This window comes from Rattus rattus, chromosome 14, assembly GCF_011064425.1.
Source record: "Rattus rattus isolate New Zealand chromosome 14, Rrattus_CSIRO_v1, whole genome shotgun sequence".
Taxonomy (NCBI): domain Eukaryota; kingdom Metazoa; phylum Chordata; class Mammalia; order Rodentia; family Muridae; genus Rattus; species Rattus rattus.
This window is the reverse complement of record NC_046167.1, coordinates 17,194,715-17,212,601: the sequence shown is the minus strand read 5'-3', so window position 1 is coordinate 17,212,601 and position 17,887 is coordinate 17,194,715. Positions and strand designations below refer to the sequence as shown.

General features: G+C 44.3%; 1 protein-coding gene across 1 annotated transcript in view; it reads right to left on the bottom strand.

Moving 5' to 3' along the window:
- The window catches only part of Prkcq (protein kinase C theta), a 131,615-nt gene extending 119,397 nt beyond the window's left edge, over positions 1 to 12,218 (bottom strand). Inside the window, exon 1 of the mRNA XM_032885022.1 lies at positions 11,855 to 12,218. The gene's annotated coding sequence lies outside the window, so the exon portion shown is untranslated. The remainder of the gene's footprint in view (positions 1 to 11,854) is intronic.
- Positions 12,219 to 17,887: the final 5,669 nt, after the last annotated feature.

Sequence of the window (17,887 nt, the reverse complement as noted above, 5' to 3'; positions counted from 1 at the left end):
GTGAGGGAGGCCAGAGCTGCGATCCCGGCTGTCACTGACCTGGCTGAGGACTGAGGAAGGTTTTATGCCTTTGGCAAATACTTCGGCTGCCCATCCTTAAGAACTTGGAAGTTGGGGGTTGGAGAGATGGCCCAGCAGTTAAGAGTATGGGTTACTCTATCAGAGGACCTGGATTCAATTCCCAGCACCAAAATGGCCGCTCACAACTGTCTGTAACTCTTGTTCTCAGGGATCTGACTTCCTCGCACACATGCAGTCAAATCACCTGTGTTCATAAAATAAAAATAAATAAATCATTTTTAAAAAAGAACTTGGAACCCTGGTTTGGGGGTGGTTATTTGTTGTTTGTTTTGGGGTTTTTTTTTGTTCTTTGAGACACGATTTCTCTGTGTAGCCTTAGCTGTCCTGGGACTCACTCTGTAAAGTAGCCTGACCTCAAACTCACAGAGATCTCTCTGTCTCCTGAGTGCTGGGATTAAAGGCCGATGCCACCACTTCACAGTTACGAAGGAATTTACTAATTGGCTATTTTGAATATTACTACTGTGAGGGTTGAGGACGCCCTGAGGATGTGTGTTATCTTCCTTTCCAAATGCATAGTGGAATTATTCAATACTAAAATTCTACCTCTCTGTTCATCATCATCACGAAGCAAACTCACTGAAGAAGTCAATCGGTCACTTTTTCTTTTTTGAAAAAAATTGGTTATTATTACATGCCTTGTATTACCATCACCAACAACACAGTAGAAGGCACTTCTTATTATGGTATTAAATGTTTTAATTTTTGTGCGTATGTGCGTATGTGTGTATGTGTGTTTATGTGTATTTATGTATGTTGCGAATATTATGATTCAGATGAATCACAAAGACCTGCTGTGGTAGGTAGTTCATATTCATTGTCAAGGTGACTGCACCCACACTGTCTGCCTCTGCTTCCTGAGTGTGAAGTCGGTGTGTCAGCTGTCTCATGAATCCCGCTGCCGCCGTGCCTTTACCGCCATGATGGGCTGGACCCTCAAACAGAGAGGTCTGAGTGACCTGCCTTTCTTATGCTGCTTCGTCAAACATTTTGTCATTGCAGTGAGGAAAGCAACTGATTTGCACACCCTTGACCCGGTTCATTCCTTATGATTAGGATCAATATATTGCCATGGCCTAGCAGGATCAAGGCAGATGAACAACACAGCAAGATACAGTAGCCTCCTGACACTCTGACCCTTTTCTAGTGGCCCCAATTACTGGGAGGAAATGAAACAGTACTACAGTGGAGAGAACTCAGGAGGGAAGCAGTAGATTTCCCAGCACATGGTGAACCATCAGAAGTCAATGCACAAACGGCTTCCAAATTATTTTCAGGCATATTCCTTAAAACATAGCTTAAAAATATGGGCAAAATTTGGAATGCTTAAAGGTCTTAATGCTTAGTACTTAAAGGTACTTAATACTTAGTAATGAAAATGTGCTCAGAGACCTTCATGTTCATAACTGGGGAGAAGTCAACTATTTCCTAATATTCCTTAGTTACAGAGGCTTCACATTAGCCACTTTATTGAGGATAAAGTCCCTCAAAGAGAGGAAGAAATGGTAGCAGCAGCTTGAAGTAGGGGGTCACACCCGTCACATGGTAGAGAGAGAGTGGTCAGCATCCTCTCTCCTTTTTGTCAGTCCAGGACACCAATGGAGCCATCCACATATAAGTTGGATCATTACCTCAGATAACCCAATCTAGAACATCCCTTACATGCATGTTCAATGATTTGTCTCCTAGGTGATTCTAGCTGACAATCGGTATTGGCCATCATGGACTTCAAGAGCTTCCTCCACTGAAATCCCAGTCTCAGCTCAAAAAGCCAAGCGTTAGAGAAAGAAGGATATGAGAGACTTAATACGTTTGTGAGATGCTGTTAGGCAGCTTACGTAGGAGGCGGTGATTGAATTAAAACTTCATTATGGAATTCTAGCCATGAGCTGGGGAGAAGCTGTCAAATCCCGGAGATACAGGAAGCAGAAGAGGGAGTCTAAATGACTTGTAGGTGACTTACTCAATGTAACAGGCAAGGATAAAGGTGTTTGTTTGTTTGTTTGTTTTGTTTTTTTAATTTCCTGGGAGAACATCATACTCTGCTTGGAAAAGGAATGGAGTTTGTGAACACAGGGGTTTGCAGTTGGCATTTAAGAAGCTGTCTACTCTTCTATTCCCCAGAAGAAAGTCTTCGGATCAAGAGACGTTTGGAATGAAAAAGAATGTGGTGTCTTACATTCTATTGGTCCTTTGCAGGCCAATAGGAGTGAGCCCTGGAGTGCCCCTCCTGAGGGACCTGTCACAGTGAGTGTACTGCTTTTCACCCTCGAAAACATCACCTCTGTGCATGTCCATGACCCAGCCTTTCACACCAGAAATAAACACAGGCACTGACGTCATTCCTACTCTGCTTGGTGGTTATTGGGAATCTTAAATAGTGTCCTCTCCACCCTCCCTTCTATCCTCCCTGTTTCTCTCCCTCTCCCTTTCCCTCCTCTCCCTCCTCCCCCCACCTCATTATTGCTAGGATTTATTTTTAATCTTCTTTGAAATACTTTTCCCCTTTTCTTCTTTTCAGTTCATGTTTTTGATTAGTCTACCTTTGAATCATCCAAACAACCTTTTTAAAAAAAAGTTGTAAGGTCTGGAGAGATGGCTCAGTGTTTAAGAGCACCTTCTGCTCTCCCAGAGCGCACAGGTTCTATTCCCAGCACCCACAGGGCAGCTCACAACTGTCCCTAACTCCAGCTCCAGGAATGCAACGTCCTCACACAGACACACATGCGGGCAAAACACCAATGCTCATTAAATAAAAATAAGTCGTTTAAAAAATTGTGTGTGTGTGACAGAAAGAGTGTGGTGGGGGTGGGGAGGGAGAGAGAGGGAGAGGGGAGAGGGGGGAGGGGAGGGGGAGGGGGAGAGGGAACCAAAGAGGTCTATGTATACCACAGAACCTGTATGTGGAAGTCAGGGGAATTCTGGGAGTCAGAATCATATTTTTGAGACAGTGTCTTTTTTCTATTGCTTTTTCACTTACTCTAGACTAGTTGGGATTTTTTTGGGGGGGGTACTTATTTTTAATTTGGTATATATCTATCACTTATATTGTTGAATTTATTCTTTTACTCACCCCCTTTCTTATTCTGAACTGCCTTAACAAGTCTTAAAGCCATGGAGATTTCACTACAGACTCCTTAAGATCTTTTAAATCTTAGATCAATGATTATTTCTTCCCTTTAATCCTGTCTAAAAATTAAAAGAGCTTCTGGTTGTCAATACATCTCTATTCTATGCTTTTTAAAATTCCTTTGTCTTTTTGCTCGTAGTGATTTTCACATTTTAATGTTTCTTTTTCTTTCTCTACCCCCCTACTCTCTTCCTCCTCTCTCTCTCTCTCTCTCTCTCTCTTTCTCTCTCTCCCCCAGCCTTGGGATTGAACACTTGACAAGATAAGTGTTCTGCTACTGATCTATGCCCCATAGCCTCCTATTTTGAGACAGAGTCTACCTCTGTAGCCCAAGGCTGGCCTCAAACTCACAATCTCCCTGTCCTAGTCATCCTCCGAAGGCTGGGACTCCAGTCATGCACCATCCGGCCCAACTAGGACCATCCATTTCTTGATCATCTTAAGTTAATATTTTCTTTCCCTTTTCTATTGGCGTTTTAGTTGTTAGCAAAGTGAGATGCCAGAAGCTAACGAAGGAAGAAAACTTAACACGTGCAAGAGGAGACACCTTTTTTCTTGCGGCTGGTCGTTCCTAGAATTATGAGTGTAAACATCCCTAGTGACAGAGCTGTAAAGGGTTTCATTCAGCAAATGCTTTCTATTACCTCAAGCTTAGATTTCTAGTAGGATTTATCCGGAGAATTCCAGGAGCTCACAGGCAAAAATCTCCCAGTAAAACAGCGGTTCCGTTTGAGCAAATATTTAAATCACATTTGGCTCATCTCTTCTAACACAGTGGATGGCCCCCGGGACATCGCAGATTGCAAACTTTATGGCCATTTATTTATCTTGCTAGTATTTCTTGATGCTGGCTAGTTATCGGATACATTGGTATATGTTAGGGAAGCCGGCGGTTATCAGAGAGGATGCACACAGTGTCCGTGCAGAATGTAATGCCAGGGGCATCTAAAGGCAAACAATGATGATTCAGAGATTCCGAGCTAACAGTCTGCTTGCTGCAGGCTACGTTCTCTGCTGAGTACCTTGGAGAGAGGACCTGACGGGTGCTTCAAATCCACAGAAGAAAGTCAAACTCTCCTCTGCAGGATCACAAAACGCCTTCGGGAGAGACTACTCAATGAAGTCTGGGATGCACAGGAATTGGAGGAAGGAGAGACATCCAAATGACTGAGCTACCTAAACCTGGTTCTCGCTGAGCTCGTCACGTGGAGGAAGGAGTCTGAGGTGAGCACAGGACTCCAGGACCTCCACCGGTGACCATGCCAACTCCCGAAGCCAACTCCGGTCTCGCCCTTTTACCGCATGCTCTCCATGATCAGATTGTAAGGGGGGATGGCAACGATGCCACTCAAGCCCATGTCCCAACACAAAGCCGAGCTTTGACCCTTACACTCGAATGTCAAGTCTTCGAGTCTGTGTTTTAATTAAAAAAAAAAAAAAGGTGATACTGGTGCAAGACCTTTAAAAACAAGACCTGGAGAGCATAAGATGGAAGCCTCCTTGGTTACGTGGCCGGGCATTTCAGATGGTTCAATTTATGTGACAACGCAGATTAGCCTCACAATAACTTCCTCTGCTTCTGTTTCTCCTTAGTCTAAAGCAGGGTTTCTTAACCTTCCTGACGCTATGACCCCTTTAATGCAGTTCCTTACATTGTGGTGACCCTCACCTATAAAATGATTCCCATTGCTACCTTATAACTGTAATTTTGCTGCTGCTATGAATCGTAGGGTAAATATCAGATATGTATGGCTTCTGACATGCAACATGCAACCCCTGTGAAAGGGTCATTGTGTTCCCCAAAGGGGTCGGGTTGAGAAACACTGGTCTAAAGCAACTTGCTTGCTCTGATGCTAACATATCCTCATGACACACGGTGCGTACATAATATTTGGTGGGAAGCAGATGATATATATATATATATATATATATATATATATATATATATCTCCAACTCTGGGATACTATATCAGACGTCCCAAGTGTCGGTGCTCCTGTAGGACCTGCCTTCTGCATAACATGTGTACAGTCATTCTATGCACATCTCTCAGGAGCGTGGCATATGGGCCACTCTGCTGTAGTGGCTGGGACAAAACTACCTCTAGCCATTATAGATGGGTCAGGAAGAAAACAGGCAGTTAAGTAATACAGTTGCATCCGCACCTACAAAGATGCTCACCTCATAATTGCTCTCCTATAAAGTCTCCATGCCACACATTCAGAGTTACCAAGGACCGGTATCATGCTGCCTCATGGCTTTCATTCCTGCACTGAAAGGTCACGCAGGATGACTGGGACAACTGCACATCTAGAGCCTTCGGTTTACCTTTTAGGGGCCCCTCCTGGTCATGTTTCCCTGGTCAGTCAGGGCTCCCTGAATAGTAGCCCTTCCAGTGAATTTGAGCTAGCACAAGATATGTAAGTTCAAGATGAGACAGGAAGACGTAATGGAGTGAGGGGTAGCCTTGCCTCCCAGATCCCTGGAACCAGGCAACCAATGGTTTGATTTAAAGTTAATTGGTTAGCCTACCAGACCTGTGAGGATGACTACAATCAAAAGCAGAAAATAGATTAGGACCACCGGTGTGGCATTGTTGTTGGGGGATGCAAAGTGACCCAGTAACCTTGGAAAGCAGTGGAGTGATTTCCTTATAACTCTTAAGCATGTGCAGAATCACCGGGAGACTCAGAATGTCCACAGAGGCAGCGACATCTCACAGATGTTTGCACATCTCCTTTGATGGTTACTCTTGACTGTCAGCTTGACGGGAGTTAGAATCACCTAGAAGACAAATCTCTGGCATTTCCAGAGATGTGTACCTGAGGAAGAAGGCTCACCCTGTGGCACTGACCTATGGGCTGGGGTCCCAGAATGAACAAGGATGTGAACGAGAGCAGGGTATGAGCACCGGTGCTCTCTGCCTCCTGACTGTGGATACAATGTAACCAGCCACCCTGTGCTATGCTGCCAAGCCATTCCTGACACGACCAAGTAACTATTCCTTCAAGCCACCAGCCGAAATAAACCCGCCTTTAAATTGCTTTTGACAGGTACTTTGTCATAGCCGCGAGAAAGGGTTAATACAAATGTCTTTCGGCACTGCCTGCAAAAAATCAAAGGTGGAAGCAATCGATCGAACCCGCAAACAAAATTAATAGTTGAGTCAATGTGGCACGGGCGCACCCTGAAACGCTCAATCTGTAAAAACAGGAAACGTATAACATTCGCCATAACACGGATAGAGAGTATTGAGTGAAACCAGCTAAGTGAAAACAGCCAGTCGATAAAGACTCATCCTTTTATGAGCACACTTACAAAAGGTACCCAGACAAAGACAGCAGGTGGAATTGTGGTTCCCAGGAGCTGAGCAAAGTGGGGAAGGAGGAGTTAAGTGTTCTGTGTTGTCAGATGGTAAGAGTTCCTCGGGGTTAGGTTAGAGAGACAGCTCTGTGAGGAAGAAGCCTCTTCCGCAAGCTTGAGGACCTGAGTCCCTATCTCCAGGACCCACACAAAGAAGCCGAGGACATCTGCACCTCCCTATAGCCCCAGCACTGCGGGCAAAGGGTGGACACAGGGAGACTCCCAGAACTCACAAGGGCAGCCAGCCCTAGTCCAAAGAGTGAGCTTTTTGTTCAATGAAGGACCCTGTGTCAAGGCAGTTACCCTGAATGTCTGAAGATGGCTTGCCCATGTGTAAGAAATGGGCACATCATGTGTTACACCCCACACAAGCACACCGTGTATACCCACAAGAAAAGGGCTTAATGGTTGGAAGCGATGCTCACACAATGAATTGTCAGATCTTTCACTTAAGAGTGCTTGAGATCACAGCATTTCCTGCTCTTCCAGAGGACGCTAGTTCACTGAGGACCCACGTGGCGGCTCAGGGACTCCAGTCCCAGGTGATCTACCACCCACTCTGGCCTGCATGTGGCACACAGACGAAATACTCATACCCATAAAACAGAATTAAGCAAATCCTTTGTGAGAGGTTAAGACCGTGTCAGTTTTTTGCATACTTTTTAATTGTTAGGTGATCTGACATGCAGTTTACAGCAGGGCTTAGTGGCTGGTCAGATTTGCCTCTACCTCTTAAAAGTTACGAAACCTGGGCTAGTGGCTTAGCTCCCTCAAGCCTTGGTTTCCTCTTCTGAAAAAAAAAAAAGTGAGAATAAGAATACCTAATTTATGAGGACTTTCAAGAAAATTAAATGTGACAATAATCATGATTAGCGTATAAATCATAGACAATTACGGTCCCTTGTTGCTTTCAGTTTAGTTTAATTTTGCTTTGTTAGGGGTTGCTTGTGACTCAGGATGGCCTTGAACCCACTATGCAGCCGACGATGACTTTGCTTCTGTCCTCCACCTCCCAGTGCTGGGATTATACGCATGCAGGATCTTGTCTGGTTTATGCTGTGCTCGGGACAGAACCCAGCTTCCTTCATGCTAGGTAGGAACTCTATCAACGGAGCCACCCACATCCCTAGCCCAAACTTTGTTGCCTATGATTAGCATCAATACCATTAGCTTAACTCAAAAGCTCGCACCTTCTAGCAACTCGGAGAAGGATGTGCTCCCAAGACAAGGACTCAGAATAAGTGGCAATTTAACCCAGAGCAGAAATCCACCATTCTGGACTCAGATGAGATCGTTTCAACTTCTGAGACTTTGGGCTTTCAACCCACCCCCACCTCCACCTCCATCCCCCCCCCCCCCCACTGCCTGCCAAGGATACACAGAGATGACATAGTAATCAGAATATGACTATATACAAATGTCTGGCAGGTTGAGATGAAAGATGTTTCAAACCTTGCCAAGACACACCTTTTAATTCACTGTTCTGGGTCCATGTCATGCGTTTCTATAAATCTCACAGCTTCCGTAGTGACTGCTGGAATAGATGGGAACGGCTAGACTGGCTAAATGATGCTTAGAGAGGAGACACTGCAGGTCTTAAAATAATGGCAGGGGACATGAGGAGGCAGTGCAGTCATAGGTAGGACATTTATATCACATCTCCTCCCCACCAAGGCTCTGAGGCCATCGTGGAATAGGGGACAGAAGGACTGTAAGACCCATAGGTTTCGACGACCAGGGCAAAGCTCACAGCAACCCTAGCTGCCAGGCCAAGACCTGCAAAGTCAGTCTAGGACATTCAAACAAGGAAAAAACAAGAGGCTCAATAGCCCCCACCCCATTTAAGGAGCCACAAGGACCCAAGGGAAAAGAGGACCAGCTTTCTTTAAATGTATGGCCCTTAGTAAGTTGGCCATGTTTCAGTGGATGGCCAAATATATATGGTTATACAGAAAGCTAATTATACTAATTAGGTTCTGGGTTATTAAAATAAGAGGACTGAACAGGCTATATTTAGGGGTATATATTTTATACATGTGCACATGTAATAACAATTAGTGAAAAAAAGAGACCATGAATTTGAAGCAGAGTGGGGAGGGATATATGAGAGGGAGAAATATTTTAATTATATTAAACTAAAAAAATAAATAAATAATGCACACGAAGTTGAGGAGATGGGAGGATTAGTGTTGATCAGAAGGAACAGAGGAGACTATGATCAGAAAATAGCGTATGGATGTAATTTCTCAAAGAACTGATAAAAATAGAAAAAAATGAATGAACTTAATGCTATCTTCAGTTATCATATGACTAACCTGGGTACGTTTAATTGCAAATTTAACTTGGGGCATATAGATATGTATGTATGTGTATACATATATATCTACATGCAACTACACATATGTAGCCACACACATATACATATATACACATATATACATATATGTAGCTATACACATATACATACATATATAGACATACAAACATATATGTAGCTACACATACATATATACATATACATACATATATATGTACTTCCCAGATCTGTGTTCTAGACATTTTTCACTGTATAATAAAATATCACTTAGGGCCAGGAGTTGTGGCATTCACCTGAAATCCCAATAGTTTGAATGCAGAGGAAAGAAGATCAGGTGTTCAAGGTCATTACATAGTGACCTGGGCTACATAAGACCCTGTCTCAAAACAATGTGTCATATTTAAACTGATTTAGAGGAATTAGTTTGAAATTTAAATATTTAGCTCTATAAAAAAAATAAATCACCTGAAATCAAATACAAATTTATTAGCAAGCTGTCACATTTGGTTAATACTTGGGTAACATTCAAGGAGCAAACAACATAATCAATATCTCTAAGTCATTAAATGCATTAAGAAGTAGAGGTTCTAATTAATTCTGATTTCTATTTCAAAGAAAGGCAAACACACCATAATTAAATATTGCATTAGAAGGATGTTTACTCTCAGTGTCTGAAATTATGGACATAGACCAGAAACCCACATTCCTGAACACAACTCCAGGGACATCATTATACAGAACTCTGGTCTTTTCCACAGTCAAGAGAAAGGACCACGTCACAGTAGAATGAGAAGTCTTTACAGAAATGCTCAAAGGCCAACAGGGTTGTTTCAGAGAGCTCCCAAGGCCTGCTGTGAACAAGGGAAGTAGAGGAGTGTGGAGGAGGATCTTTGAGGGTCTAGAAAGGCCGGTTTGAATATACAAAGAGCAACCCTGCAAGTCTTGGAAGAGAGGAGAGAGCTGTCTCAGAGGCTGCACTGTGTGGCTACACACACAGTGTATACAGAGGCCCTGCTGTGAGGTGGCACTGGTGGGAGAACAGGTGTTGGGAGTTTGTCCAGGAGTCACTGCCACCCTGAGGCACCACAGCACAAGGCAACGAAGGAGTGAACCTGACCAAACATGGGGTAGTAAGAGTCTTCCTGAAAAGCTTCCATTTTAAAGTGTAGACGACAATCATGGGCCTTGGAATTAAAACCTATTGATGCCAGAAAGGTTACCCTTGGGACAGGCAGTAAAAGTCACTAAGAAGGGATTAAACGACGAAACAAAGGTTGTAAAAACTAAAACAGAACCCCTTCGTTTAGATTGAATAGCTCAGCTTGGCAGGGAACTGTGCAGGTTTCCGACCGTCCTAGGCTAAATCGTCAAACACACGTACTCTCAATCAGCAAAAGAAACAGCCTAACGAGATCTTTCTGTGGTAGACACCTGCCTCAAACAATGGCACTGATCTCTGAGGGATTTTAAACAGCTGTGCATAAACTTCAAAAGTAATTTGCAACCAAATTAGTAAATGTCACCCTTCTTCCCACAAGACACAGAATTTTTTTTTTTAAGAGAGAAAGCATCCGCACTAAGCCTGCCATTTTACACATTCTCAGAGAAAAGGGGGGGGGGGTGGGGTAGGATGAAGAGGATGATTCACAAGGTTGGGGTGCGAGTGGGGTGAGGCACTCAAGATCTTAGGAGAGGGCTTCTCCAGCAAGCAAACAACGCCTGGGGAGGGAGAAGCAGTGGTGGGCATGGCTTCCAGGACAAAATAAAACGAGAGAAGGAAAATGCATGGAGCCATTGAGTTCTGTTTCCTGAGTCCTGAACCGCCCCCCATCCTCCACCCCCACCTTCCCCACCCCAACTCCGCCCTGGAGACTTTAAATTCTCTTTTATGAAATGAAAGGGAAAAATGAGTCTGACTGTGAAAACAAAGGCAGACCCCACCAGATCACACAATTCCCTGGTCTAGGTTTGTGTTGTCAAAAGGCACCTGCAGCTTGAAGGACTGGGGCTTGTGCACAAACGGTCCATTTTCCCCCCGCCGACATCCCAACAGCCTAGTCTCTTTCTCCGCACCCTCCCATCTCCACACATACCCAGCTGTGTCACCACTGAATAATCTTTTATTAGCACCATGGCCAGCCCACATAGTGGCAGGACAGCCCAGAGGACAGGGCAGCCCTGTGAAGCTCCCCTTGCAGAAAACACCAGAATCACTAAGGTTCAGCCGGACATTGGACCTCTCTCCACGCCCACATGGACTCATTAAAGTCTCCCGTGGCACTTTGATAATTCCGGCTTTTAAAACTCCAGTGGAACAAAGAGGTTACATATAACAAAGTGAATTTTAACATGTGACCCTCAAAGCTGGAAAACAATCTCTTTTTATTCACTCTTGAAGTGAATACCTCAACTTTTAAAAACATACAACAAACACCTGAAGTCCAGCCCCAGCCCGTGAAAAACAAAACAAAACAAACACAAAACCCCGAATCAAGCGCTTTAACAAATTCCCAGAAAACTAGGTGTTCTCCACGGAAATGTCTCCTAGGACAGAGAACACTTCTTACCCGTCTATGGTTTTTTTTTTGTTGTTTTTTGGTTTTTTTGTTTTTGTTTTTGTTCTTGTTTTGTGGAGAACACATAAAGTTGCAACTGTTTTCCTTATCCTAGCCTGCCTTTCCTCGGGTGCTAAGGAAAAGCAAAAGGGAGAAGGAAGCGCCCCTCCATCCCTAACCCCAGCTTCCACCTGGTCAAGGTCGCCAGCACACAAGAAACCAACGACTGGGGTGGGGGGGAGCCCCAAAGTTTGCTTTTTTCGATTTTGTTCTCACCCCTGCCTACTCGGGCAGTCTTCTACCCTTTCCTGGAACACTTGCAAGGGATACTCGGTGGCCTCTCAGGCCCCGATCTTTGGCACCTCCAGCCTGCTCTCTCCGCGGTGGTGACTTGGGGCCCTGGGTCCTACCTGGTGTCGTGGCCGCAGTCCCAGCGCAGTGCCGCTGTTGCTCCGATGGCGGGGACTGGCGCGGGCCTGGCGACCCGAGGGTACTCCGGGCGGCGACACCGGCCAGAGGGCGCTCGCCACGCCGGCTCAGGGACGCGCGCCTAGTTGCGTTCCACGAGCGCTCTCGGCCTTCCTCCCGCTGGCTCTGTCCCCACCCTCCATCCTCACGCCTCACTGGCCACTTGTCGCTCTGCCGGGACTGGGACCCGGAGGCTGCGGGAGGTCTGGATGAAACAGTCACCGGGCGGGGAGCGACGCCGCAGGCAGCGCGAAGCGGGACGGACGCCAGAGCCTCAGCCGCCAGAGTGCCAGAAAAGGGGGCGCGAGAGCAGTCTCTTCTCGCTCGGCTGAAAAACCGTAAATGAGCCGCCAGTGGGAAGGGCTAAGGTCGCCGGTAGAAAGAAGTGTTCTATTTAATCCATTTGGCATCGCAAAGGGCTTGCAAGCGTTGCTTTTGTTTTGGTTTGCTTTTTAACTACCTAGGAGTGTGTTTGGCTGCAGCTCTGTGGCCGTATAGAGGCTTGATTGAGTTTTATGAGTGATTTTTGATGGTTTGGACTGCTGTAAACTTCAGCAGCAACTTTGCGTCACTAGGTTCTATTTGTCTTTTTAGGGGTTTTTATGCCATGCGCTAATGTTCATGATGGTCGTAAAGGGTGTCCAAAAGAAAGGGGTGGTAGTTTTTTTTCCGCACTCACAGAATTACGTTTTTATTGTGTGGTAGAGGAGGACCAGATTAGTATGAGAAATTAAATACCTTTCTACTCTACCTTTCTCCACGTTCTCCTCAGCAGGCTTCTGATTACTGACGTACACCATCTTTAAATGACCCCGAGGTACTGAGAGTTTCAGCTTCTAATGTACTCACTCTACAAATGAAACACTGAGACCTAGGGAGTGCTTGGTGACTTGATCAAGTGATCCTTGGGGCTGTGTTAAGACACCACATATGGGGACTCTTCCCTATAATGTCTATGAACCCATCAAAGCCGATGCACACACTTTTTAAAGGTCACAAAGCTATTTGGTCAATATTAACCCACTTTGCCATTTGTTGATACGTAAGCACTGAACTGGCCCACAGGTCAGAATCTTACAACCCAGAGGCTGTGCTCCCAGACCTGGAGTGTGATGTCATCAGGACACCAAAGTCTGGCACGTTGTAGGCCTCCACTATACTTTGGCTGTTATATTTGGCAGAAAAGTGTATCATGCCTGGGAATAAGGCCCGGGGGCTGGAAGAATGGTGCCCATTTCAGCCTGTGTCTGTGCTGCTACTGATCTCCTCGTTCAAAGGTGGATCACGTGGCCTCTCCAGCCAGTCTTCCTTCCTACCTAAAGTTAGGAAACATTTAATTCTCCATGACTGTTTCCTACTGAGTGTCTTAGGAGGTTAAATATATGCAGGCGCTCCGGGACTTTCATATGTCCTCTGATTAATTATTTAATATTTAATTATTTAGACCAGGCAAGCACTCTACCACTGACCTACATCCCCAGCCTGTTCCTGTAAATCAGGGTTAGGTTTACATACAAATGACTGATGTTGGCAACACAGTAAATACTTATATATAGTAGGCCTGTGCCGGGCAGAATTAGATACATTGTTTATTTTACCTTCATAATCTAATGAAGCAGCTGACATCATCACCACTATTATCATCCCCACTTGACACATGAAAATAATGTTTTGAAATATTGTATAACATAATCAGCATTATATTATTATATCTCATCTTATCACATTATATTGTGTGATTAGAAAGAAGCAGAATCAGGATTCAAACCTTGAGTACTCTTTAGTATCCCTCTTAAACATGACTGACTACAACCTCCGTCCCTACAGCACTGATTACAGAATTTGGCTTCCATCGCTTTAGGATCTCTGGGTTTGGAAGGCCTGTGGTCTTCTGATAACTAGAGCGTTCAACAGTTAGAAGTTCTTTACCCTGAAAGCTAGATCTTCTGAAAAAAATGATTTCCTATCATGTAACTTGAGAAAAAAAATGATTTTATTTTGGCTTTAACGGTGTATTTAAAACAAAAGCATGTAATTGTATTGCTGGTCTATGTCAAGTGTGGTGGGAATCTGTGGACTGTTTGACCTCTTTTTCTTTTCTTTTCTTTTTTTCCGGAGCTGGGGACTGAACCCAGGGCCTTGTGCTTGCTAGGCAAGCGCTCTACCGCTGAGCTAAATCCCCAACCCCGACTGTTTGACCTCTTTACAGGGTGCGACCAACTGCAGAGTTGCAGGCTTCTCCAGGCTGCAGAGTGCTTTTTGTCTCCCTTGTTTCAGATACTCAGCTGCTGCTCAGAACCCTCCACACCTTTGTTTCCTGGAAGAGGGGATGGCATTTCCGGGAGAGGATGGTGTGTGGGCGGCTAGATTCTGCCCATTGTGTTAAAAACACCCCAGCTTTCAGTTGTGTGTTTCTTTTCTCTGATGTCTGCCCTAATGTTTCCCAGAATCACACTGAGTACCTTGGTGGGGCAGTTGCCTCATTCTGCCTGGGAAAGACTCCTCCCACTGAGGGCTACGGAAGGAGGGATTCCAGAGTGACTTCTTCCTGGACCTGTCGAAACTTGGAATTTGGAAAAGAATCCCCATGGCATCCATCACCTCGCTTTCCTCTCAGACTTGGTTGAAGATCGTGGCTCCATCTCCTATGGAATCCACCACTTGCACCGTTCTCTGGGGTTAGCCTTCCATTAGGGATTCAGAATAGAAAGTGCAAAGAACGGTTCCTAGTTTGAGCCTCAGTTTGGAGAACAACGGAACTTTGGAGAAGTAGGGTGTGACCAACACGGGCAACTTGAAGACAGGGTCATAAGACAAGGACATTTCTTGCTACAGAAAACCACCATTTGGAGGATATCAATCCAGATGATTTTGTGAGGCCTTTGGCATCCAGACATCCTCCTTTTAAAGTCTGGCAGAGACTATTTGCAAAATGACCACCAGCCTTAGTCTCTTGAAGGAATTAGAGGTCAATGGAATACTTTAACCGAAGGCTCAAGTAACATGTGAAAGCTAGTGCAAATTTATTTGGAAAATGTAAGAGTTGTGGGTAGATAAAAGTGACAAAGGCACGAACAATATTGGATATTTAAACTCACAACACGGGCAAGTGTTGGCTGCTTACAACAATTTTACCCTACAGTCTGCACTGAAACTTCATTCATTACTGTTCATTTATTTTACCCAAAAGAGATCTTTAAACCTGGAAGCAAAAATTGAATTTTGCTGGGAGTAACTCCAATGGCTGTAGTCTGCTTTCTTATTTTGTTTGATCCTTGAGGCAGGGTGTCGTGAAACCCCTGGCTGGCCTCAAACTCATTACGGAGCTGAGGACAACCTTGAGCTTCCAATCCTTCCTGCCAGCAAATTCCCAAGTCCCAAGTTCATAGCTTGCATCACCAAACCAGCTTATATTGCTGTTGATAAACCAGCTTATATTGCTGTTGATAATAAGAGTGCCTTCAGCTCTGTAGATGGTGAGTCGGAACAGTGAATGATGAAGGCAGTCTAATCTAAGAGTAGAAATGGAAAAGTGGTTAATTTTTTTTAAAGTTTTACATTTGCATATTTATTCATTCAGTAGGCTTAGAAATGCTGGACTTTATGATCATGGGCAAGGTAAGGCAGGTCGGTATTATTTCTTTGTCTAAGAAAAAGATGTTGATGGGGAGCTATTAAAAATGCCAATGTTGCCTTCCTGTGTATGCCAGGGTTGTGTTAAAAGCCCCCTGGCATGTATAATGTCTTCTGTAGTTTAGAGATGGTACACGACAGTGTAGTGTACTGGAGTCTAATCAACTGTCTCCCCAAGTCTGGAGAGCCAATAATTTCTAAGACAGATCTGGTCAACTTAACTCTTAATTCATGATAAACTTTCCATCATGCATACAGAAGGAACAAGACAAGTGTTGGAATTACATCCTGACTCGAATCAGTAACCGAACCAGGTGTGTTTACATAGGTTCCAATGAATAAAGTACTGGGAAGGCAAAAGAATTCCCAGTATTTTAGACATAGATGGCTGATTCATGAGTTATTGTGAATCATACTGTCCAGTTATTGAGGCCATTGGAAAGGAAAGTATCCTTATCAGTAATGTGGGTTGTCTGGAAAAGGTTATTTCCCCCCAAACATCAGTTAGAATATTACAAAAGACAATTATGTAAAACATACAGAAATGATTTTTTTAAATTAAGGAATTACAAAAAGTACTTCTTGGCATCTTGTGTTAGTTGTAACATGAGTGTTGGACTTAGAGAGCAGGGTCCTGATGTAGTGAACCACCACCACATTGACCTTGTTCCATGATGTAGGTCGGTCGGGGGTGCTCTGTTCCTCGACACAGTTTAGTCCCCAGTGCAAATATCCTCACTCCCAAAATGTTCCATTTCATTCCCAAATGGCAAACCTCATAACTGGTTGTTTATTTCAACTCGAATTCACACACACACAATTATTTTATTTTCTTGCTTTTTTGTCCCCTGTTTGTCACTATACAGAGACTCAGGCAGCAGAAGGAATGGCTGGTGTTTAGGACTCAGTCTATGATTCAGGGAGGAGAAGTTGTATTTCCATTTGACTCATTAAAAAAAATAATAGTAAGCTACCCAGGCATGAGCCATTAATCCCAGCGCCTGGGAGGCAGAGGCAGATGAATCTCTGTGTCTTTGAGGCAAGACTCATTCATCTACACAGTTTATACTAGGTCAGCCAGGGCTCTCAAAAGGATGAAGAAGGAGGAAGAGGAGGAAGAGGGGAGGGGGGAGGGGGAGGAGGGGAGGGGGGAGGAGGAGGGGAGGAGGGAGAGGAGGAGGAGGAGGAGGAGGAGGGGGAGGAGGGGGGGGAGGAGGAGGAGGAGGAGGAGGAGGAGGAGGAAGAAGAAGAAGAAGAAGAAGAAGAAGAAGAAGAAGAAGAAGAAGAAGAAGAAGAAGAAGAAGAAGAAGATCCAATTTTGGGTTTCCCAGCACACCTATAAAAACACTGATAACAGAGGGAAGATGTGTAATACGTAAGCAATCCTACCGGCAGCTCATATGTGTATATTCACCCAACCTTAAAAACAATGAGAAGCAGATGAAGGGTCCTTTTATGCTCAATGTGGATGTGCTGCTTGAAGATCAAAGACATCTGAAACTAGAAGAGACGTTTATTTTTCTAAATAGAATGCAAATGTCACATTTTAATGCACAATTTCCCCCTTTCCACAGGTTTGCTTAAAAGTCGGTAAAGGGAGGGTATTTATGTTACATCAGGATTTTAGAAGGATGGCAGAACAGCCAAAAGTCTCTACAGCACAAGGTTATTTTTACTGCTTCTTTGTAACTGTACGGTTGCTACTGCTATGAACTGTACCGTAAATATCTGTTTCCGGTGGTCTTAGGCAACTTCTGTGAGAGGGTCGTTCCACCCCCCTCAGCATGTCGTGACCCACATGCTGAGAACAACCGGTAAAAGTGCTTCATCCCTGAGATCCTCACCAATGGAAGGATGCCTTTCGAATTCACAACGATGCTTTCTAGGTCACTAATAGCCCAGCATCACATATGCCTGTGAGCTTTTGGCTGTTATAACGATCCAATAATACAGGTGTTCTTCGCACTACACTGATGGGAAGATTGAGGTTTAGAGAGGGCAAGTGACTTAGCAAAGACTCACAGCCAGGATCCATCCATTTAGTGCCTGAGGAATTTGTCCAGCAACTCCTGAGGCGACAAATAGATCATATCCCATAGGCGCGTTTTGAAAAATTAATGTTTCATGCTTTCCTACGAAAGGCATTATGGATGTGCATACCAGTTAAACACCAGAGAAAGGTAAGAAGAAGAAAAAAAAATAGCCATCATTTTATAGTCCAGTTAACGTTTTATTTCTGTCTATTTTTTAAAAATACTTTCAAACTTACCTTTCCCGATTGCTTGATGGTGGCTAATAATCATCACAGAAGAATTTTGAAAACTGTAATCGTGCGTATAAAA